A 25,855-nucleotide genomic window follows, 5' to 3' on the forward strand; every position below is an offset into this window, starting at 1 on the left:
TGGGTACAAGGCCCCATTCTCTTTCTTAGTGTTTGGACTTCTTAAGTTAGGGGATTGTCTGGTGATCTGGTTCCATTATTTACTGCATCTATAATACTTACCTGCTTTTCTGTCGAAGTGATTTGATGTATATTTGAACCTATGGTGAATATATATATTTATATCAGTGTTGTGCGATACTACTACCTGTTACATTATTTTTCCAGTGTGTTCCGAAGGTTTATTTTATTTATTTTTGCATTTATAAAGCACACTAAACCCTCTGGGTTGTAACAGCGCATGTTTGTAACAGCGCTTCAAGGCGCTCTTACAAACATGTTACTCGCAGTGCTTTTCATTAGACAGGAATAATCCACCGCACAGGGCTGGAATAGTCAATTCAAGTGAGATGCATGCAAAGTTACACAGCACAAGGCTGTCATGGTCAATTCAAGGGAGTTGCAGGCATAAGTAATGCACAGCACGAGGCTGGAAACGTCAATTCAGGTGAGTTACAGGCATACGTTGTGCATAGCATAAGGCTGGTGAGTTACAGCAATAAGTTATACACGGAACAAGGCTGGAAAGTCTATTCAGGTGAGTTGCAGGCCTAAGTTATGCATGGCACAATGCATTTTCAGTTCAGGTGATTTGTAGGCATGAGTTATACACAACACAAGGTGGAATAGTTAATTCAGGTGACTTGCAGGCATGTGTTATACACAACACAAGGTGGAATAGTTAATTCAGGTGACTTGCAGGCATGTGTTATACACAGCACAAGGCTAGAGTCGTCTGAGCGTAGGGCTTGTGGTTGTCCTTTCCAGGTGTATCTATTGCGCAATGCTGTAGCACGCTGGGGGCATTCGCAAAGGGGAAGCGAGGATTGAGCAGGCATGGATCTATGCAGAACCCTAGGGTTGGTGAGGCTGGCTTGAAGGAATGAACCAGGGGCACAGCGAGCCTTGTGTGAGGAGGTGGTGGTGGTAGGTTAGAGCTCACGTAGTGTTGTATGCGCTTAGGTGGCATAGTGGGAGGGTGCACATTGGAGGGTCCGTTAAAAGTAATGTGGGTGATATATCTCTGTGGATGGGCTTGTTCGGGGCTAATGCTGGGCGGTGCGCAACTGGTGCTTGCATGCCTCAATGGGACTGGTCTGGGAGTGCTGCATGGGCGTTGTGGTGGGGGTGGAGACGCTATGGGGCCTGGAGGGAGAAACAGCCGTATTTTGAGACGCTGTAGAGGTGGGCGGATCTCTCGAAGGGGCAGCCTTAGTTAATGCTGGGTCAGCGCGCAACTGGAATCACATTAAGCACATGCATACTCGGCCTGTTCGGTGCAACCCTGGGTTCCTACAAGGGATACAGTGTGGCACGGGTACCCACAGGGAATGGGTGGCTTCTAACAAAACCAGGAGTGATGCTGGACGGTTGGAGGCTTGTAGGGCAGGGGGTGGGAGGGTGTGGGACCATCGTGCACAGTCGAGTAGATACCAACAGTAACTGTTGGTACAACAGGCTTACCTTCTGCCTGGGGGCAAGTTGCTGCAGCGGTGGAATAGGATGTCCAATAGCCATGCTGTATGAAGGTTTCCATGGTTACGTGGGCTTCAATGCGGGGCTGGCTGTGGCCTGGGACCTGTGTGCGGATGTTACAAATGCAAGGTGAACGGGTTCTGTTGGGGTAACGTAGCGAGCGAGATCTGAGGCACCGCATTTGCTACAGAGGGTCAGTGCGTAGGTTTTATCATGTCGAGTGTGGCGTAGATATGAACGCCGATCGGGCAGCGTGCTCTGCGGACCTGCAGAGCACAACACTGCACCCTTGGCCTGCGCAGGCTTTATGATATAATAAATACCTATTTTTGTACTTGACTGTCTAAATTGAATTATTGTGTGTCAGACTGTGTGAGCTAATTGGAGGCCCCTGACCACACTCACACTCTACTGAGACTAAGCCTTAACCGCTCTCCACCCTACCTTGATTGTGCTTTGGCTAACCTCTCAGAGCTTGCTGTTCGCTATAACTAGGGTGGCCTCCTACAATCTGCCCTCTTGTCCAGATTCTAGAAATCCATCTTAACAGTAAGCCAATGGCACAAACTCTTGATGACAATCTCTGCTCATCAGCTAAAATTACAACAAAGACCTCATTCCAGAGCGGCATAACACAGTCAAGACCGCACATCATCTCGTTCAGAGCAAGCCAGATCATGTACCCTTAACATTGACAGTAAACCACTATGGGGCTTGAATACTTTTAGTTCACTTTATAGTGTTGCAGCAGTTTCAGAGAACTTACCCATGCTTTTCTGCCTCGATTTGTATATTAAAGACATTTTTTCCTATCAAAACACACAGGAAACCAAACATTAATCTTAAATTGTCAGTATTTCTATATGCAACTGATTGTTCAACAAGCTTATCTTTCGCCCTCCCAAACTCCAACAGCTTAGCTCAGTTCCTAAAATCAACCAAATATTTTAGAAATCCCACAGCATCACAGCTGTAGATTGTGGGAATTCTAAAATATGCAATAAATTATGATTAAGCATTACTTTCCATTCCTGTGGGAAATATGCAGACTTGGGGCATACGACTAACAGTATTTCCTCTGCATGAATAGGCAATAATGCTTTTAGCTCCCAGTCTTACGCCCTGCTACTAGGCATTGACCCAATGAAAAGCAGCAGAGGGCCATTGTGCAACTCACACTTTGAGTTTGCACCCTCCGATAAATAGTATTTTCTTTGTGTTTCAGCCTTCCACTGGGAGTGTTGGCATAGCAGTGGTACAGATGACAGGAGAAGGATCATTTTTGGGTAAGAGGGGAGCGTATGGAGAATGATGGCAACCAGCACAAATAATGCAATCCACACTGCTGTCCACATCCATATCCCTACCAGCAAATATTGCACAGAAGGCCTGGATCTAGATTGTCTCAAGAGCATGACCTCCCACTCCCGTGTGCTACTGAGGTGTAGTGCCTCTCTTCTTACTCTTCCAAATATGGAAGGCTGTACCACCATTTGGTAGTTGCAGACAGAGCAGCCAGGCTTATTTTAGGAGGGGAGAGGCCTGTAGCTTGGTGCAAAGAAATGGTAGCATACATATAGTCCAAAGAAACACTGAAACACTATGTATTGTAAAAATAATGCTTTATTAAAAATACATGTAGGCCAATATTTATTGGGAAAGGAAAGTACTATCACATATCATATGAACACAATTATAAAAACCAACTCAATACTTATCGTATACAAACCAAAGTTTAACCTTATTAAGAATAGCAATCAGCAGTTCAAGGCGAGTCAAACCTAGTGTAACACATTCATAATGGCATTAAGCTATTCTTGGGGAGTAAAGCCTTAGTAGTTCGGCTTTTAGAATACCATAAGCAATTCAATGGTAGCAGACCCTATTGGTCAGAATATACAGTGTTATCCACTTATAGAATCACTTAATTAGACCAACACTGTAACAAGTATATGCTGCAACATATGTAACCTTGTTCTATTATGAATGGCTTCAGTTACACACCAATGTTACTCTTTAGAACACAGTTCAGAAGGAGTAACTTAACTTGTATACTTTCTAGAGGGGCCCTAAGCTACTCATGGACAAATAAGAACCTAACAAACTATTTTAGAAGTTCACTAAAGCAATTCAGGGAAAGGAACACCCAATTACGGTTTAAGAAGAGCAACAGTTATTCCAGGTCAGTAGAACCAATTGGTATATAAATTTCACCCTATGTCTAATACAAAAATAGACAGTTGAACCAATGATACCTTCAGAGGTGTACAATACAGTTCTAAGGTTTAGAACTCTTAGCAGACTTTAAGAAAGGCAATCAGTAATTCAGTCAGTTTAAGTAAGGACACGTATACTTTTCACAGGGTCTACAAGCAACTCCAAGGCAAGTATTAACTCCAAGACTGTTTTAAGAATGCACTGAAGCAGATCAGGGAAAGCAAAACCCAATGGTACACTTTAAGAAGAACACACAGTCGGGGGGGCGTGGCCAACCGCCATGTAGTGCGGACACGACTTCGGTAAGCTCCGCATGACGAACCATCGATAAGCTGTTTTTCCTGCTTTTAAGCCGCCTCTAGCACCTGCAAACCTCCCCGAGAGCTGCTGGCAGCGGCGGGAGCCTCCCGGACTCCCTACATCCGAGGGCGGAAGCCCGGACGCCGCGTCGGGAAGACCGCGTATCTACGATGCAAGTAGCCAAGATGGCGGCCTCCATTTGCTGAGCCCGGAGAGCCCGGCGTCTGCCTAGTACCCCAGGAGAAGGCCGCCCTACGCTGCCGGGTGGAACGGGCGAGGGTGGTACCCCTGCTGGCCCCTCAGAGGCAACCCTGACGACAAGCCGGGGAGTGTTCCGGACGCGAGGACGTGAAGGCGACCGGTGAGGCCGAGGGTGCCTGCCTGCCCCGCTGCGGGGACCGAAAGCGATCGAGGACCAGCCGGACCCTCCCACGAGGGGATAGGAGTGCCGGAAGCGGGGCCTGGGGATCGCGCACCATATCGGGTGCGAGCGCCGGCCACCTCGCGCTGCCCCCGGTTGGCGCACCACGGGAGCTGCGTGCGCCATCTGCCCCGCCCGAATTACATCACGGCCCCGACTCCCTGCGCCCTGGAAGTGGGTTGTGGCGGCAGGTAAACTCTCTTTACTGAGGACCGAGAGAAGCCGCAACCATAGGCTGAAGAACGGCCCCTGCCTGGCGGAGCGTGTGGGGGCCTAACTGCATAGCACGGCCCGCGATTGAGCGACCCCTGGGGTTGGACTCCCTGCGAACCACCACTCGGGGCCCACCAATTTGCACCCAGCGGGTCGTGCCTCTCTGCCGTATTCTTAGACCTGTTGCACCTTGCGGAGCCCGGAGGCCCTGGGGGACCGGCGCCAGAGAGCTTGACACCCCGCTGGGGGGCCCGGAGTGCGGACTATAGTGTGCTGGGAGAACCGCGGGTGGGCTATTTCCACAGGGGCCACGACTAAAGTGCCCTGGCCGGGACACCCGATTGCAGCACTTGATACCCGCTGAGCTGGGAGGATGTCCAGCTTGGATAAGTCTACGGGGAGAGGGGCCAGGTCTAAGCAGCGGCAGACCACCCTGGACGCTTACACAGCCCCTGAGCCCCCCAGCCCTGAGTGCCCAACCATGGCTACCGCCGCCAGAGACATAAGCCCTACACTAGCGAAGTCTGAACCCACCAACTCCCAACTCTTGGAGGCCATCACGTTAATCCAAACAACTATGGTGAATAAAATCGACGCTGTGGCCATAGATCTGGGACTCCTTCGCCAGGACGTCCGCTCCCTGGCTGGTAGAACTGACGCGCTTGAGACCCAAGTACGTGAGAACACTGAAGCGAATATCCAGCTTCTGCACGACATGGAAGGCCTCCAGCAAACGGTCAAGAATCTGGAGGACAGGATGGAGGGGGCCGAAGGAAGGGCCCACCGGAACAACATCCGGCTGCTTGGATTGCCGGAAGGCATCGAAGGCTCGGACCCCACCAACTACGTGGAGAACCTCCTACTGCAGGAGATAGGCGCGGAGAAACTATCGCAGGGGTTCTCCATCGAAAGGGCTCATAGGTCACTTGCCAGGAGGCCCCCGCCAGGAGGCCCACCCAGGCCTATGATAGCAAAAGTATTAAACTACAGAGACCGCGAGGTGGTCCTGGCGTACTCTCGGTCAGGGGGCCAGATACTGAGAAATTCGTCCAAGATTGCAATTTACCCCGACTACACCTTTCGAGTGCAGATGAACAGAGCCCAGTTCAGTCACATCAAAGCCAGGTTGAAGGCCGCTGGTTTGAAATACATGCTCCTGTACCCGGCAAGGCTAAAAGTAATACACAAGAACAGAGCCCACCTATTCGACACGCCGGAACAAGCCCGAGACTGGATGGACGAGCAGCAATTACCAGACATCGAAGCCAAGAGGCGCAAACCGCACTAACATGCCTACCAGAGACTGCTGTATCGTATCACACCATAAGAACATAGTAAACTAACCCCAAGAGCAGCTGAAAGGATCCTATCACGCGGAACACCGAAGTTTCAGCTCCCTCAACCCCGCAGGAGCTTGTTTTTTTTCCGTTTTTCAGGGTACGTTCACCCGCCCGTAGGGCACCCGAAGACCATGCCTGGTCCTAAGGAGCGGAAACGGGACAGTCACGACGAGGAGTATCTTGTCAGACCAGTTATTAGTTGGGGAAGTTTTTTCTTAGGGAAAGGGGAGCCGGAAACCCGCACCCTAGTTGGGAACCCTAAAGTTGGAATACCGAGACCGCAGGACTCCCTCAATACTACAGCACCTCTAACGGGACCCCGACCAAAACCTGGGCGGGTGAGAGAACACCACCATGACTATGGCTGAGAGAATAAAAGTGATGACGTGGAACGTCAGAGGCATGAATAGCTATGTGAAACAACGAAGGATCCAGGCATACCTGCGACGATGCAAGATAGGGATCGCCATGCTTCAGGAGACACACCTAACGGAGGCAAAACTGGCAGCGCTAGCCAAAACCTGCCGGGGACCTTGGTGCGATCCGCCTACTCCTCATATGCTAGGGGGGTCCTGGTGTGGATTAATCCGACAGTCCCCTTTAAAGTCACGGACACCAAGACGGATGACGAGGGCAGGATGGCCCTAGTGCAGGGTACCATGGAGGGAAAAGACCTATGCCTGATTAGCACTTACGCACCTAACCATGACGCCACGACCTTCTTCCACTCCCTGTGCTCTAGACTGGGCCCCTACGCAAATAGCATTCTGATATGGGGTGGGGACCACAACTGCACCTTAGACCCCCTCAAAGATAGGTCTGACACCAAACACTCCCGCCCGTCCCCCCCAGCCAAGATACTATCCAAACTGATTTCGCAGTTGTCGCTATGCGATCTGTGGAGGGAACTGAGTCCGGAGAAACGGGAGTATTCCTTCTTCTCCCCGCCACATAGCGTCCACACTAGGTTGGACTACATGCTGGTCAGTCAGGAGCAGCAAGCAACTTTCAGCGAGGCTCAATACTTACCCAGAGTATTATCAGACCACTCACCCCTGTCGGTCACTTGGGAGGTGTACCCGCCCAGGCCCCCGGTTCCCACGTGGAGACTGCGAGCAGAGGCACTGCTGGACGGGCCTTCAGGGATCACGTACAAGACAGCACAGATGAATACTGGCTAAACAACCTAGGCAGTGTAGAGTGCATCGGCACCGCATGGGAGGCGTATAAGGTGGTTATGAGAGGGGACATGCTAGCTGCAGTAGGGGGGGCTCAAAGGGCCATTACAAATGCTCTGGCGGAAGCTGAAAGAAAGCTGGGGGAGCTGGAGAACAAGGCAGATCCGACTCCTGAGCATGTACGGGAAATAATAACACAGAGACAGGCCTGTCTGACGCACTGGGAGTCCCTGGGGAAATTAAGCTACGCCAAACACACTGAAAGGACACACGCCCTGGGAGACAAGCCCGGCAAACTCTTGGCCTGGCTGTACAAGAGGGAAACCCCTAGGACCCCCATCTGCCACATTCTTAGATCGGATGGCACTACGGTGCACACCCAGGCAGAAATTAATATGGTCTTCTCTGAGTACTACCAGAACCTGTACTCCAAAACCCCGCCCTCGCAGGCTACCGGGATCGAGGACGCCCTAGATTGCATAGAGTTACCCAAGCTAGACCCACTGTTGGCCGTAGCTTTGGAAGACCCGATCACCCCAGACGAAGTTAAGGCAATCATTAGATCATTACCCTCTGGGAAAGCGCCAGGCATGGATGGCCTTCCTGGGGAATTCTATAAGACATATGAGGAGACCCTTGCCCCACTGCTGGCACAAGTATACAATGAGGCCTTTGAACGCGGCACACTCCCTGACTCCATGAGGGAAGCAACAATCATCCCCTTGCTGAAGCCCGGCAAAGATGGAACTGATTGTGGTTCATACAGACCGCTCTCTATGCTAAATGTCGACTGCAAAATACTGTCGGCACTCCTCGCCAATAGACTACGCAAAGTTATCCCCCTGCTAATTCACCATGACCAAACTGGCTATGTACCAGGACGCTCTATTACCGAAAACATATGCAGGTTGCACCACATCATATACCGCACTGAGCGAGACACCCAGAAATACGCGGTGGAATCACTTGACGCCACCAAGGCCTTTGATTCGGTTAATTGGGAATGGCTATACGCCACCATGGTCAGGATGGGCATTGGACCCGCTTTCCTTAAATGGACCCAATTGCTTTACACCCACCCCGTGGCCAGAGTGCGCACCAACAAGACATACTCTGGCAAATGGCCCCTCCACAGAGGCACACGACAGGGATGTCCCCTATCCCCCATGCTTTACATCATTGCTGCAGAGCCAGTGGCCGCATACATTCGGCAGGAATACGGTGGAGGAGGCATCATACTAGATGGAGTGACACACCTTATCTCCATGTACGCGGATGACACTCTTCTCTACCTACATAACCCTGAGCACCTCCTGCCCTACATCTTGGAGACACTAGAATGCTTCCAAAAACATACTGGCATCCAGATAAACAAAGACAAGTCGTGTCTCTACCCCCTCGCAGCACTATATAGCAATGAGTGCGGATCCCTGCCCCCACTAGCTCTCCAGTGGAAGGTGACATCCTTCAAATACTTGGGTATTATCATACACCGTAGCCCAGTCACTGAACATATCCTTAACACAGTCAGAGCAAAGGATGCACTCACCAACTCCATGGCTTTCTGGGGGAAACTCCCTCTCTCTATGGCAGGAAGAGCAGGACTCCTCAAAATGGTAGCGCTCCCACGCCTATTGCACAGCTTTACCAATGTCCCCTACAACATCCCCTCAGCCTTCTTCAGAGACCTAAACAATCTCTGCAGAGGATTCCTGTGGCAGGGGGGCAGGCACAGGGTGGCGCTTGATATCCTTCAAAGGCCCTACGAGAAAGGTGGACTGAAAGTCCCTAATTTCGAATTATATTACCTGGCCAGCCAACTGAAGCACGTAACGCACTGGATGGCTGATGAAACCACCACTGACACCAGACTTCTCCAACCGGCTCTGCCGCGACTGCTACTCGGAGACTTGTTATGGGTCGAGAAAGGGGCTCCACAGCGTCACCCATACCTGGCCAAGCTGGGAATCCAACTCTGGAAGCGGGCCTGCAAAGCTGCGGGGCTGGGGGACCCATACTCCCCACAGATCCCCATTGCAGCAGTCATGGCGAAACCCTCTTGGGGGCACACTGAAACTCGCTCGGTGTGGGAGCCTTATGGGGTGGCAGTACTGGGCGACCTCATGCACGAACATGAACTTTTGACATTCCCCGACCTCTGCGAGTCGACGGGCCTGCCCATCGGGCAGTTCTTGCTCCACAGGGCGGTAACACTGGCCTTAAGGAAAAGATGGCCAGAGATAGACAATCAATTCACTGAGAACGAAACCATCGAAACACTGCTGGACACTGCCGAAGGAGGCCACGAAACCTCCAGAATATACGAAGCCCTATTACTGGCAACGACAACGAATGAACTAAAATGTAAAAGGAGATGGGAGAGCGAAATGGGCCTTGTATTTGAGGACAACACATGGGAGAAAATAACACACTACCATAAAAAGACTTCCAGGAATGCTCGCCTCCAATTAATACAGCTATACATCACAAACAGAGCCTACCTTACACCCGACGTCATATCAAAGTTTAAAGGGGCCTCGCCACAGACATGTCCCAAGTGCCACGCCCCGCAGGCAGGAATGACCCATATGTTCTGGAGCTGTCCCGCGGTCCTAAGGTTTTGGGCCCGGGTGAAAGAAAGGGTGGCGCTGGCCGGGATTGAAGTGGTAACTCATGAACCTGCAGCTTGCATATTGGGGACATACAGGCGAAGCAGCAAGGATAAGCCCCTAAATAGACTACTAGACTTGATTTACATAACAGCTAAAAGGCGCATAACCATGGGCTGGAAAAGCGTACGGGGTCCCAGCGAGGCCCTTTGGTGGTATGATCTCAAGAGATGGATCGCCGCGGAGACGGCGGCTTGGGAAATGGCAATCCAGGTACAAAAACTAGACTCCAGTGCAGATCTTCTCCGCTGGGTGGAGCTGACAGAGCCACTTCTCCGTCCAGCGACACAGGACAGCACACCGAACAGTCCTGGCAGTCCCTGCTCGGCACGCGAGCCTATTGAGGACTGAGGCTTTAACTGCGGTCACGGGGGGAGGGGGGTGGAGTGAGTGGGAAGGGAATGTTAAGGTTGACGTTTTTGTTATTACACATACTACAATGCTCCGCCAATGCGCTGTTCGTTACATGTTTTGAAAAACCAATAAAGTATTTTCAAAAAAAAAAAAAGAAGAACACACAGTCAAAGTAGGCAAACCCTATTGGTAAGCCTTTACGCTCATTCAGTGTCAGAAGAAACCTAGTCCCCGGGATCCCATACTCAGTTGGCCAGGGAAAGGTCATCGCTTTGGGATTCCGTCCCTGGGGGTGGGCAGGCATGGGAGGATCAGCTGGGTAGGGGGGTCCTCGGAGAGTGGGGGAGAAGCACCCACTGGTGAAACATGGTATGCCCCTTTTTTCCACAACCCATCTAACTCCTACCCCTGCTTTTTTGTGAGAAATTAAAACTCCCATAATGCCTCCCCACTTTATCTTGACAACAGTACTGCGCAGAGGAAGAGGAGGAATGAGGGCAGAAAGATTATCTCCACTGACTTGCATTGGCCCTGTCCCTTTAATGAGGTCAGGCACATAGTCTTAACAATGTACACCTGCCACTGGTTAACACTCCGTGTGAGGATAAAAGGTGGTGCACACAGGCATACTTTGAATGAGGCTTGGAATGAGAAGGAACGGCTCTTTCGGGGCTGATGCTAACCAGGCTGTGGAAGTTGGAAGGCCAACGGGCTGATGGGCAGTGGAAAGGATCGATAGAAGGCCAGGCAAGAATTCCATGCTTTCGGGAAGCCGTAAGCATTCCGAGACCGAAACCGAGTGAGCAGAGGAAAGAAACCTTCAAGTTTCCGGAAAGTGGCCTGCGACCCTCCCGGGTGAACGGCAGAGCTAGGGAGGAGCAAAGGAGGCATTGGTAGAGGCCTTGAGCTGCATGAATGAGATGAAAGAAAAACAATTAACATGGCCGGTGAGTTATCTGAGGCAACACAAGTCCAGTTTGTTTTAAAAGCAAAGTGACTAGTTTTGCGTGTGCCGATAAAAGGTGAATGGAAAGGACAACTGTTCAAAGGAAAGGATACAAAGTAACAGAGTGGTCCTGCGAGGCGGAGTCACACATTCGAAAGTCTCTGATAGGTTATGAGATTTGAAAGATATTAAAGCGGGAACCAAAGGAAAGAAAGTAACCGCGATAAGGAAAGAAAGTTGAATAAAACGAAAGCGAAGTATGTGAACTTTGAATATGCCAAGATGGAAAACTAAAGAGAATAAGAACTACAAGTACCAAGAGGCACTGGTGTTACAAAATGAGGAAGATTGTGAATTGAAGAATTGTTGAATGGGAGGTCGAAGTGGTCATGCATAGGTCTATGTGAAATCCTTGTAGTTTCGAAAGTCTTCGACAATGAAAAGAAACCAAAGATAAAAATTTAGGGAAGGGAAGCCTCGACAGACTCGAGCCCGGCAGAGGGAAGCCTGTGCAGAACTGTGAGAAATTGAGAAAGTGAATGGGGTATTGATGACAAGGCAGACAAAGCCTAAGGAAGTGATTGAACTACCAGAGGTTTGAAGCCCAAGCCTGAACTGTTGAATTGTACCAGTAAGCCAAAGTGTGCAAGACTGATAGAACTGTGCCATCCACCTATCCTTCTTAACAAACTCTCTAGACCCCGTGCGGCTGAACGTGGTAAAGGGACTTGTTACTGAAGCCATTCTGACATTTTTTTGAGACACTATTTTCTTTTTGTATTCCTTTTACACATTTGTCATTTTAAGAAGGAGGGCAAGGTTAGGTTTTCTTAGCATAGGCCTTTTTTTCTGTAGACCAGACTGACTTGGACATGGTTGTTATTTAATGGTTAAGACTACTCCCATTGAAAAAGTAAGTAAAGAAACGTATATCCCTTTTAAAGGAGCAACCCGCAACTTAAAAAGGTAAATAATAACATTTAGACACTTTATAACTTATTGTATTGCATAGATACAGTTACCACACTGGCTACTTTCGAGGCTTGTTATATTTCAAGACAGAAGCCTTATCTTTTAAAGTCCTTCCCTGTTGTAGAGCATGAGTTTTCTCAGAGGCTGAAGAGGGAAAGTCCCTGCCTATCGAAATAAGGCTAAATGAACACACACACACACACACACACACACACACGAACACACACACACACACACACACACACACACATCACCCGCCACCCCGCCCACCCACCCCCCACCCCACCCCTTTAATTGTTAGGGCCAAATATTCTTATCACCAGGGTTGGATCCCTTCACCTGGATTAAGGTAGAATTTCCAGATAAAGGTTTCAATGGATAAAGTTGACTCCAATGATCACTTCACAAAGTAACCCACAAAGGTTCTTCACAATACCCAAGTTTTGTTTCCGACACAAAGTTCCTTCACTACTTGAGGATTTCAGTTGGCATAGGAACGGTCTTTCATTCAAACCAAGTTCAACACTCTTCAGCATAAAGTTTCCACAGGCTATCATTTGTCAAACCAAGTCTTTATCTTTACTCTTCCAGTGACTATTTCAAAATGACCTTGAGAAAGATAACTATTACACACTCCTTCTTGATACTTCATGTTTGTCAGGATGGTTTTTACCATAGTTCATCAAACATATCAGTGGCCTTGCCACTTTTTTTCCCCCACAACCTTTCACCACAATGCAGTACTTCAATGTCTTCTTCTTGGTCCACTAACCTGCCAGGACTAACAATCACTTTCCTGGTATACTCACCTGCCAGGATATATCTCCCAACACTACAAGTACTCTGCGATGTGGTTCACATCAGTAAAGTCTTTGACTTTTAATAACAGTACAATTCACAACTTCATCTATTAGGATACAACATCCATTAATGCTGTTTGTTCCCCTGAATGGCCACATACAATGCATGTTATTTTCCTCCCCTCCTTGCCACTCTCCATAAGGAGCGCCACTTTCATGCCACCTTTACGTTTTCACCATCACATCAGGTATTTGCTGGTAATGTCTTTTATCCAGGTTTCACTCTTCAAGAAAGCAGTTTTCAATTTTTCTTTCAGTAACCTTGCTTTGGTTTAGGCAATGCTTGTTATTTTGCTCATATTTCGCCTCCGGTTTACTTTATCAATGATGTTATACTTTGGGTACACTACTGCCCCCCCTTTCCTTGGGCAATGGTAGTCACAGCCTTACTTAAATATCACTCTCTCTTTACTTGGGTAGTGATAAACATTCTCTTCTCTTTTCCTCTTCACATGTGTTTTGAGCCAAAAACACTTTCTTTCATTAGCTCGATATTCAAATAATGTATGTCAGCGGTTCACCATGGAGTGCCCCCGGATCACCTGCGGGGGCCAACTCATTGGTCTTTCCCTGTGCATCCACGTGTCCCGCTGCCGTTGACACCTTCTCTGCTCGTCTGAATTGGTGCTTTCGACAGCTCCGGTTGCAGTCCTGTGATTCGCGCCTTCCTGAACAAGAGCCCATGTTGCTCCCCTCACTCCTTGGTGCTCAACAACCACAGCGCAGAGAGCATTTCTCTCCCATGGGGTAACCTGCCTTCTCACAGCCCTCTCAACGCAATTCACCGCTACTGACATGGCTGTGTTCCCAGCATCCTCGGCTCTGTGGCCCTGATGCATACACGGCTGCTGATAACTTCTTCTGCTACTACCTCTGCTACTCCGGATCTGCCCCTCAGGGGGATTTAAATAGTCAAAATTCCTGCTCAGGTGTAGGTTGTCAGGAACATTAGACTGCATACTGCAATTCTGTGCATCCAAGTCTCTCTTCCTCGTCCCACATGGCATTATGGGACTTGAAGTCCCCAACATTTTTATTCTTATTTTCTTTACATATTTCGACTTTGCAATAGGTCATTAAGACCGTAGGGTCAAAGCTGTTTAGAGGGCTCTCCAATTCTGTTGACAAGAGCCCCCTCCCATGTGATCCTCCTGCAGAACACCACCCCCAGGGTCAGGATTACGAAGTGTCTGCCTTTCCCTGGCCATATGAAAGGGGTGCCAGGTTCTTTGGGATGATCATTTTGGATTAATCACACAAAACAGTACCTTAGAGAAACAAAGAGCTCCTGGGTGGATGGCTTCATACTGCAGCAGCACAGGACCCATTCCTTGGATTCTTGCTCTGTAGACTGAAGAAACAGACACTATATGGGAGCTTGCAGCAATAGCAGTAATCAGCAGAGGCTTTGAACAAAGGATTATTCGAGGCTTTCTGCGGCTCTCTGGATTTGGCGCACTTTTACAGGAACCAGTTGAAGAACTAATATCGCTGGTTGGATCCTCTTCACTCTCCTGCGCTCTGGTCAGGGGACTTCAGGGATTCGAATTGTGTCTCTGGAGGTCCAGCTGGAGTCCACCAAAGTTTCAGCAGGAATCGGATTTTGGCAGACAGGACACCGGCTCGAGGTCCCTGTATATTGACGGATTACAGCCCAGCAAGGCCGCAGCTCGTCGATGGATAGCTCAAAATGCAGGTCTTCTTGAGACTAGTGACTCTCACCAGCCTCTTGGTAGGAGTCATCATCTTTGGGATGCCAAAGGAAATTGTATTGTATTGTATTTTATTTATATAGCTCGCCAAGCCCTGAGGAAACTAGGCACTTTCTTGGGTACAGAGGACAGTTATATTTACACATACAGGCATAAAAGGTCCCATCATTTACAATTTTACAAGTTACAGTCAGTGAAAAATCACATCATTTACAAGCATAGCTAAAGCAATAAAGTAGGCAGTAGCTATATACAGTGCAGGTAGATATCTTGTAGTGTTTGTGTGTTTAGCTGGGAGACAGCTTAGCTTTCGTTCAGACAAAGCCAGGATTTGGCCATATTTCGGAATTTATGGAATGAGTGCTCCGTTCTGATGTTGGAGTGTAGTGCATTCCAGGTTTTGGCAGCTAGGACAGGGAAACTTTTGCCCCCTGCCTTTTGCAATTTAAACTTTGGTATACTGAGAAGGTTGGACTTGGAGGATCTCGTTTGTCTTAGTGACGATTGGAGAAAGGGTTGAAACAAGCTGTGGTTACACAGCAGGCTCTCCGGTCGCCGCTGCCTTTTCTTCATCCTCCTCTTTGGATTTGGTTCCAGTGTTCGACTTGTCAGCAGCTTCCAGGATCAGAGTATTTATCAGTAAAAACAGCATAACTTCTGCAAATTCTCGCTGCGGTTTACAGAAAGGGGCAGCTGGCTGTCCAATTAGGACAGCCAGCTCCCCAGTAGGAACTGGTTCCTTTCAGGCAAGCTGGATGACAAATGGCTACAGAGTTTTGGACTACTCCCTCACTTCCTGCCTTGACAGACACTCTGAAGCCTCAGCTGGGAATAAAAAGGCCTCCAGATGAAGACAAAACTCCAATCAAGATCTTTCCCAGCTAGGACGGCAGAAGAAGACCTAAGAAACAACAAGCAAACGGAAATGGTTAAAAAGAAAGGAGCCCACCATTCTAGCAGAATGGTGAGCCTCCTGTGCATTACCGCAGCTGTTTTTACGTCCTGCGAGTAATGAAGGTTAAAAGTCATAAAAGTAGGTTCACTGCCACTAGCCATTCAAATAAACTTGCACTTGTAACAAAAATGTTACCGGGTAAGTGAGAAAGGGGATACAGTGTATCTCCCCAGCACTCCACATAAGGTGGCGTGTGCTGACTCACTATATAAAATGTAAAGTGGATGGGAATCTCACTTTACTTCTTGGGAACAGTAGCTCACCAAAGAGATAATTAGAGAAATCACAAATGGAAACCCATAGGGGCAACCCAGCTCAAGGCCAAAAGTCACAGGGGACTATAAATCCATACACATACAATGGAGAGTCATAAAAAAAAAAACATAGAAAAAGAGGAAAAGGCTAGGAGAGAGGAGAAAAAAAGTTTCCCACTCACGTATGGACAATGAAAAGTAATCACCAAGTCCAAGCAAAAAGTTCTGGGGTTAACACAGACCAGGAATATTGATCAGATTTATGAAAGTCTTACCAAACAAGGGGCAGTTAGATAGCCAATGGATATATAAAGAACAGGGCTTCAACCACCAGGAACAGATGTTTTGAATATATGGCAATTAACTTCATAACATTTTTTGTAGAGGAGCAGATGGATGCATTATCGCCAACTCCACCCCCTCACCGCCATCATACTGGAACAGTATGAAAAGAGCCTTAAAATGGGACTCCTTTTATGCCTATAGCGCATCGAGTGTACAAGTTACGATATGCACTCAGACAACTGTATCGAATATACCCTCACACTGAGAGAGTGGAAGGTTATTGTGTGGAAGGATGTCAGCACGCACCATTGGACATCAGGTAGCGCTGAGATAAATCTAACGAGGGCAGTGATGTCATGAAGAAGATGTATGAGGACATGCTGAAACGATATGGAAATACTTAAGAGCAATGATGTAACTGAAGTGACAAGAGAAACATGTACGAAATGAGAAAGTCGTGTATACAAACAAAGATAAAGTAACTTGCTGGCCAATAAGTGTAAATACACAGCAACACAAGGTAAATCAGACATATAGAAGCTTGCTATAGAGGAAAATATAACGTGACAAGGACGGCCACATAGGCAAATGGATGTCGGTCATGTAAAGATTCAATCATAACAGACCAGGGGTGCAGAGTCAGGAGACGTTGGAGAATTAGCTTTGTGTTCAAAACTAAGAGTAGTCTATGTTGGCCAGGGATCAAGGATGCCATTTGAGGAATAGCTGCGAAGGACAAAAGGAGGCAGACGGATAAGTCACGGAAGTGAGACAGATTTCTCTTAGATTAAAAAAGAAGAAGAAATCATGTGCAAGAGCCAAGTATTGGACAATTAACAATGGATAAGGCTTCTACAAGATGGAGTGAGCAAGTCTCTAGAGGCCAAGAGGAGCAGCGACACCCACAATAATTGAATCAAATAACAGTAAATAAGAGTTCTAAATGGACATATTTGAGGTTCTTTAACACGCGATGTAGACGTCGAAAAAAAAGGGCTATTTATTCAGCTGTGGACGAAGATAATGATGTGCTTACACTCCCTTGAACATCCCAAGAACAGAGAGAGAGCTACAAGGTAAACTACAGACAGGAAACTTTGGCTCCTGGTCATACTGATGAGAGATGATGGACTAATTGGGAAAGTGGGGAGTAATCTTACGCAAGTCAAGTACCTAGGTTTCGTTTTGCTTACATGCTGCTACCCAAGCTGAAAGTCCAAGGTTGGGAAGGAATGCCGATCAATCAGTGGGTCTATGGGGCAACCTAACACACAATGTTGCATAGTCCAATCGGCTACCATTTTGTCCGCTATAATCAGTATTATACATATTTAGAGGTCGTTTGAGGCATGTCTTACAGATAAGTGACAGCCAATGGTGTACTAACCCATATGTATTCTATTAGTAGATATGTTCTCCTAACCAATCCCTCACATCAATAGGTTTTATAGTTTGTCACATAGGATGATGTCATAGACAACGCATATTGGGGTATAAAACCTCTGTGTAATCAAGTTTGTGTGTGAGTACACAATGTAGGAAAGGCATGGTCTCAAAACGAGACAGACAAGTGACCACAGTTCAAAGTTTGTTAAACACCTAATCTAGACCTAAATCTAAGATGGGAGCAAGCTACAACCCTCAAATAATAATACAGTCGTAGGGGAGTCTAGTCAAATAAAAAGGGTCTATACTAAGAAAACCTATTGCCAATCCTTACCGCTATGCTACAAAATAGTTTGAGATAATATTCACAAACAAAATAAAGAAGTGTTCATAAAATAATAAATGAGGATGTTATGGCCGGGGTCTCCCTTCCCCACGTTTTAAGCGAGGTACAAGGTGGGACTCTTGAGCACAGCATACTCCTGGACTTTTCCAACACGTGGCTACAGTTCCTTTTCCCTATATCAGGACCTTCTGGGTCCAAGTCTCTTTCATGCAAAGTCTCTTGCTTGAGAGGGCCGGATATATCAAACAATAAAACAAACAGTTCCTTCTGGTAACCTTCACGTCGGGTGATTACACTTCACATTAGAATCCCCTTGGCCAGGCTCCAATCCTCCATTCAATGTCAGCCTCCCTCAGTCGGGCTCAGACCAGCAACTCACTGTGGACATCCCTTAGTCGTGTTCATGCTATCACGTGTCAAAGACTTTCGATTGTTCACATGGTTTGGTTTTACCCTGTTATGGCCACCTTGACATCTCATGCCGGCCTCCCCTAAGGCCTCTTCGTATTTGTTGTTTCTCCTGGTTCGGGTGAGGGCACCAGCCAGAGACCTTCCAGTGAATGCCCACATGGCGCCGGACCACTCGATCTCTGGTGTCTGGTTCACTCACAAAGTTTCAAGGGTCTCCCTCTGCCGGGCTAAGCCCCCTCTCACAAAGTTCATAATGAAACTTCCCTCCACCACGCTCGAGTCTCTCCTCACAGTTTTCAAAAAGGGTTTTGGGACTTCCAGTCCCAGAATACACCGTCAAGATTTTGCTCCCACTTCTCATCTCCCCAAAATGGCATTGGGAGCTGCAGGAGCTAAACGGTGACTTTTTTTTAATTGTATTTGGTTCACAAAAAGAAAAGAACATTTCTCATTTCATTAGAACCTTTACAAATTATTTATCAACTAATACCATTTAACATTCCCAAAGATGGGGAAAATAGACCAAATAAAAATAATTAAAAACTCATGGGCAAATAACTCACCCTGTAATGACCCTCTTCAATCGGGGTTTAAAAAGGGAGTAGGAACATCTTCATACTTTGCATACTAAAATCAAAAGTCCTGAAAGCAAATCAGAAACTATACCTAGCATTCATAGACCTTACCCAGGCTTTTGATTTAGTTAATAGAAGAAAACTCTGGGAAAAATTAACCAACTGGGAATGTTCACTGGAGATTTTGAACCCGGTTCAAGCCTTACATGCCTCTACTACCGTCCAGGTCCGATTGAATTCAAGTGGCCTACTTTCGGCAGCAATACCAACTACCCGAGGGGTAAAACAGGGCTGCCCTCTTGCCCCGGCACTATTTCTGTCATACTTTGGGTATTACAAAGAAACTAACATCTTGACACAATCCTTCCTCCCAGAACTGGGCAACACGAAAATTCCAAGACTGTTGTATGCGGATGATCTTGTACAACTTGATCAGACCACAATTGGCCTACAACGCCAGCTGGCCTCACTAACTGAATATATGGAAGCCAATGACCTAGAAGTGAAGAAGCAAAAAACAAAGATTATGGTCTTTGAAAAAAGATTTTTAAAAAATTGCAACAACTCATGGTTTTTGGCTGCGAAAAAAGTCGAACAGGTGTCAGAATTTAAATATCTCGGGGTGCTGATCGACTCTACAGCTAAAGACTCAGCAATGCAACTACACCTTTTCGCAAAGATGAAAAACCTTATTTCACAGGCCAAAATTTTGGACAGAAAATTTGGTTGTTTCTCTCTGATGCCCCTACTTAAATTCTATCAGGGTCAAGTCATTTCAACAATCACCTACGGAACAGACGCCATGCCTTCTCTCCCTAACTCCCTCTGGCCCAGACTGGAGAGTCTTATTTGGCGTTCAGTCCTGAACCTTCCTACTTCCACACCGCTAGTCTTGATCAGACAGGAACTTTCACTCTCGTCTTTGGAGTCAATAGTAATGAGAGCTTCGATTATGCTTCACCGGAAGATCAAGGACCCTTCCTCTCCAACAATTTTCTCTATTGTACAAGTAAAGATAAACTCAGGCAAAAAGCAAATTGTTGACCAAATGGGAGACAATGTACAAACATCAGCTGGAAACCTGTGGCAGCTCCACGGAAGAACTACTAGGCAATCCGACAAAAACCAAAACACGCTTAGACAAAATGGACTGGATAAATACGTTGGAGAAGGCATCTGCATACAAATTGACCAGTCATCTGCCCCCATCACATAGAAAACTAAACGAAATTCAACCTTTCATGATAAGGCATCCGAGCAGAAAAATTTGAACTACTCTACTGCGTGCTAGGCTGAATTTACTGCCCACAAATGAAATCCTGCATATAAGAGGCCTTTCTGCAACTAACACCTGCCGCTTTTGTAAAGACACTCAATCCACAGAAACATTGCGGCATGTTCTATTATGTCCAGGAATATCTCTATATAGAACTCATTTGCTTCACCATTTAGAGAAATCATACTTGACTGATGAAGCCCTCTGGTGGGACTGCTTAATAGGGGTTCTTAGACCTTCGTGGACAATAGTAGCCACCAGAATCCTGGATTTAATTTTTTAAAACAAAACTTCGGAGACTTGGCAGAACTGATAGTCGGCACAAGCTTGTACGGGGGCGGTTTTGTTTGTCTGGTGTTCTGCTCTGCTTATGTTCGGTTGATTATTCTTCTGTCTACTTTTTTACACTTAATTTTCTTAATACTTTTAACAAGTGTGTAGGTTTCACGTCTATCTTGTAAAAATCACTTCAGTGATTATAAACTTGTAAATAAAAAATAAAAAAATAATTAAAAAATAATAAATAACCATTTAAACACATTGGTTTCAATAAAATAGTCCTTTCTCCCCACTTCTTAAAGCTCAACGTGGGGTAATTACCCCCTCTTCTCTATTTGTTTGCAAATTACTTTCCGAACAATAAAAGAGTACATTTGACCTTCCACTTTACCCAACATTCCAAAATAGTATTCACATGATCTAGTTTTCCTTGATGTGGGTCAGGCTACCTCCCAACTCCTCAGCCCTTAACCAAGTCATTTCCCAACTTAATTAATTTAGCAGGTTTAGATTTCCCAATATTTCAATCACTGTTGCCGTTAGCTGAATTTCTTGGCCTGCAATCATTCTTTCCCAAAGATGCTCCGAGACAAGGCTCACCTCCTTATGTGTGAATCTTCTTAATTTCGCTAGCCTCAAGGGCCAAGTCCCTTCACACTCCATTAGGATATGTCGGAGAGATTGGATTCTTGGATCGGCGCATACTTTACATAGTTTGACCACAAGATCTTCCTGCTTTCTTATTGCCAAGACCTCCCCAGTGGGGACCAAGTTCAATCTCACCCGTAAAAAGTTGGATCTTATTCTGGGGTATTTTACTAGATAACGTGGCAAATGGCCAACGTTTTTTTCTGCCGTCAGAAACGCATTAGCGCGCCTTATAGCTTCTCACCAAAGAGATAGTTTTAATCCAGTCTAACCGCTCCAAGTCCCGTTTTACCTTGAGAGGGTTGGTTATCAGAGTTTCAAGATCTGCATTTACTCTGTCCAGTATGTTTTTTGCTTTTAAATCCAGCCCTCTCAAGATTCTGGATTTTGAGCCTTTCAAGTGACCTCTAACATTTTCATACAGGGAGTCTGGTTTAGGACACTTTATCTCACTATGTAATGCGATTAACTTCCATTCTGCACGGTATTCTAAAGCGACAAGGCCTAGTTCAAACCGCAAGTTCCAACCAGGTGTACTCATAGGGAGGTTAAGAGAAACTTTCCAAATTCTACCTTCTATCCTGGCCCAATTTGCACTCCAGAGTAAGGGTTTCGCTTCTAAGCCATACAAAATAACCAGAATTATTTTGGCTACATAATATTTGATCAATGGCAAGATGGAAAATTTGCAATATTTGGCTTTGATTCTTTTCATTTGGGGGGGGGGATCAGTTCATAAGCCCTTGGAAAATATATCATATTCCTGATTTCTCTGGCTGGCATAGATCTTGTAGCCAAAATAGATTAGCTCGTCCACTCGTGGTATAATCTGCCAGTTCAAAGACCAATATTACTAGCCCGTTTTTCTCGGCATAACTGCCCAGTTTAGTCAAGAGTCTTTGGAGACCTATGGCTGTTCTGTCCAAAAGGACTATGTCGTCCGCATAAGCCAGCAAAAAGATCTAACTCCCATTAAGAAATGGACTGGCCAATGCGGACGATTCAAGATCTTGCCCCAAATCGGACAGAAAAAGATTGGAGAATAAAGGGGCTCCCAAACACCCCTGTCTTACTCCTCTCTCTACCTTCACTTCATTTAACAGATGTACCTTGTCATCTAACCTTACCCTTACTGTAGTATCCCTATGCAGCTCTATTAACATAGCCAACAGAGATTCGGGGACTCCCTTCAGTTTGAGTTTTGCCCACAAAAATGTGAGATTGTTCTGCCGATCCCTCAGAGACCTGGGTTTGCCTCACTGGCCCACGGTAGGAGTCTTGCTGTGGGTACTGGCAGGCAACCCCAGCTGCCCCTGGACTTGCCTACTAGAGGTACAGCTCCCTCTGCACAGTGCAGTCTCCTCTGGACTCACAGGGCCAGTGTCAGGGCGGTGTTCTCCTCCTCCAGGTCTCTCAGGGTCTCTACAGCTCTTCTGGTCTTCTCCGGCTTCCAGCATCCCCAAATCACTCAAAGTGTGCTTTCATGCCCTGCCTTTTATACATCCTGGGAGTAGTGATTCTATTCAGGTGTGAGTGGTTGGAAGGGAAGGCCTGACCATGCCTGTCCTCGTTAGCAAGACAATATGGCGACTACCCATAGTAGTTAATGGTGCAGGGACTCGTATTGGTAATCTTTATTCCTCCTTTTTGTTTCCTCTTCTTCACAGTATTTGAAGGACAGAATGAAGGGGATTCTGGGAAATGTAGCGAGTTGCAGATTTTGGGAGAAAATTGATCGGCTGAATACTTAAAAAGGGTTTGTTAACAAAACAACATGGATTATGGGGTTTGTAGTGTTTGAATGAAGAGAAGGTTGTCAGAAAGGGGGGCAGATGTGTAATTGTGGATAAAGGTGTTTTCTCCTGCATTTACTTAAAGGAAGTTACTGGGGTAGGATGGGAATGTGGTGGCAATATCCCATAAAGATGGAGGGATTGTCAGGTAGAGGTGTATCACAAAAGGGGACACTGCGTCTGTCACGACCCTCGCCCAAAACCCCCTCTGGCAAACCCATTGGCCAGGTGGCGTCAGGACTCGGGCCTCTAGAGCCTGGCATCCTCTTCAAAAGCCCATCATGGGGCCAGTTCTGGCGCCTATGGTGCCAGGCTCATACACCATGAAAAACAATGTGCTTGGGAACTACTTTATTGTATTGTCAGCCAACATGGAGGCATCCACATAGCTTGGTTCCTAAGAACCAAGCTATGCGGTCTAGTGTTTTGGGTGTGGCAGGCCCGGCACTACTTTCCCTGGTACTACTTTACCTGGGCTATATAAACCACACCCTGACTGCAGAACATGCTTCGTGTTATTTTGCAGCTTGCAACATGATGCTCACCGTGTCCAGCTATTCCCTCGAACCTCGGAGAAGCAGAACCGCAAAGGAGACAAAAGGAACATCATTAGCAGCAGCATCTCACCTGCAGTCTTCATCTTTGAACACTCGCAGCTACTGAGAACAGCTTCCTCGAATCTGCACGCCTCCTGGACAGAACAATCTGAAAGAGGAAGATAGAGGCAACATTAAAGAAAGCTGTAGAGACATTTACAAATTACGAACTGCTCAAAAGGCTTACCTGGCTGGTCGCCTCTCGGCTGGCACCACTCCAGACATTCCACTCGCGCTGAAGAACACTGAAGGAAGGAAAACACAGGTTTCGCAGGCAAGACTTTGCTGCGCATAGCACTTACTTACCGCATTATAGCGCTCTTAATGCGCCATCATTTACCAGCAGGGCTCAACCAAGCCAGTTCGCCGCGATGAAGCTCCGCATACCTAAGGGAGAGAAAAGAGACATTTCAAACAAAGAAATGCATGCAGGATAGCAACAAAACTAAAGAACAGCAGTAAAACCTACCTGAACAATATGAAACGGGCCGGCATCAGTGAAGTAACTGGACCGCACTTGCCCATGAAAGACAACGCGCCCCTGCAAAGAAGGCAGGACTGAGAGCACGCCTAATTCTACCACAAAGTGAGGAGAGGGCGTCAGAGGGACTGAAAGCATTTGGGGGTGGAGGGAGGATACTTACCCCAGTCGGTCAGTCTTGAACACAGTCCTCCTGTATTTTCAGGCAGAACCTTCCCCGCAGACCACATCAGGGCAAAGCTGAGAAGCATACCAGCGAGTAACCCAGCTGGGTGGCGTCCCTGTGGATACCAGGTGAGCGTAACTGCGTCTCGCCCGAGGGCATTCTTTCCGCTGTACCCAAGGGCCCCTTGCCCAGGTGATCCTCCCTCGCTTGTCCTCCACCAGTTGCAGGATCCAAGCACAATGGCCCTCCCCCTGGTCACCTGAACAAAGGATCCCGGGGTCTACCAATGAGAACACCCTCAGATTTGTCACAGCAAGCATCAGTTCGATGTTTGCCAGTTTGCCCTGCTTTATTTAATTGAGAATAAAGTAGTACTTTGCCATATTCTTTGAGTCAGTCCGGTTATTTGGTCTGAGATCTTTATTGGTAATCCCATCTAGCAGAAGTGCACAGCAATGCACATAAAAGCCATGTAACTAATAGGTTCCCCTGCCACGATCCAGTTCAGGATAAACAAAATGTAACTTTTAGACATAAAAGGGGGCACCATATGTCCCTGCAGCACTTGCTGGCTTGTGCTGCTATACCTAAGAGGAAGGTGGGAGAAAATGGGAGGAGCTCTCCCTAAGGACTGACATCACACCAGGCATGTGGTGAGCAGGGGGAGTGAAGCAAAAATGACCCCACTCACCCTAAAAAGTCAGAGTCCAAACCAGTAGCAGATATGCTGGGGGTCCCATTGAAAGCAAAGGGGGAGGTTTCTAAAAAGAAAAACCTCCCTAACAGTTGGCTTGCTGCTCCCATTGTGTGGATCTGTAATTTAACTGCTCTATTTGGGATGGGGTCTGGGGAGGGTGGCTTAAGTCGCAGGGGATGTTGCGAAGGCTTGGACACCTCCAGAAGCAGGAAATCTGGTCACCGTTGAAAGATCTAGGAATGCTCATGAGTGAGCTGAGCATTATATATCTGGACATGCTAATTCCTATAGCCCTTAGCAGAGAGCTGGTCATCATATCCTTTGGAGTAGAAAGAAGTCAGACAGGCCCTATCCCCTAGATGGATTACAAAGAGCAAGCTGTTGGGTAACATTTTAATTTCAGTGATAAATCTTCCTGACTTGTGTCAACCCCAGAACATTTTTTTTATTTATTCTTTAATGTGATACAGATTGAAAGTAAATTCAAACTTTACACATAGAAAAACAATTTTCATAAATGTCCTTAAAACAATACACAAGTAATGTTCAACAAATGTGCACAAATATACAAGAAAAAGAAAATAAAAGAAGAAACAAATGAATATAACATGTGCCAACAAGAAGATGCGGAATTTCATTGTTATTATTAACTTGACCCAAAATGCTATGCGGACATGTACACTGTACATAGTAATATGAGTGTTTACAATAGCAACTCACATCAAGCTCATATATACAGCTTAAGTTTGAGCTGTACCAACAACATGTCCGTACTGCCCTATATTTTCTTCGCATTGCGGGTCACCAGTTGCTCAAATCAATGGGCCCAGATTTAGCTCGATTATTAGCCATACATTGTAAAGGACTATGAACAAATGCATATTACAAGTATTAGTACAGTATAGCCAAAAAGGCATTTCGCAGATAGATTGGGGGTTATGTACAAATTCACGAAGATGCAGTAATATAGTGTTAGTTAGTGACCGGCATTTCGTTAGAAGATGTTTAGCT

The 25,855-nt window shown here is 46.7% G+C and overlaps 1 protein-coding gene across 2 annotated transcripts in view; it reads right to left on the reverse strand.

The window, feature by feature from the left end:
• The window catches only part of PRADC1 (protease associated domain containing 1), a 186,413-nt gene that overhangs the window by 10,007 nt on the left and 150,551 nt on the right, over nucleotides 1-25,855 (reverse strand). The window contains exon 5 of one of the 2 annotated variants that reach the window (XR_011282318.1): nucleotides 1,503-1,617. The exons of the other annotated variant lie outside the window; for it this stretch is intronic. The gene's annotated coding sequence lies outside the window, so the exon portion shown is untranslated. The remainder of the gene's footprint in view (nucleotides 1-1,502; nucleotides 1,618-25,855) is intronic. 2 annotated transcript variants of the gene reach the window in all.

Source organism: Ambystoma mexicanum, chromosome 6q (assembly GCF_040938575.1).
Source record: "Ambystoma mexicanum isolate Mex_15411 chromosome 6q, UKY_AmexF1_1, whole genome shotgun sequence".
Taxonomy (NCBI): domain Eukaryota; kingdom Metazoa; phylum Chordata; class Amphibia; order Caudata; family Ambystomatidae; genus Ambystoma; species Ambystoma mexicanum.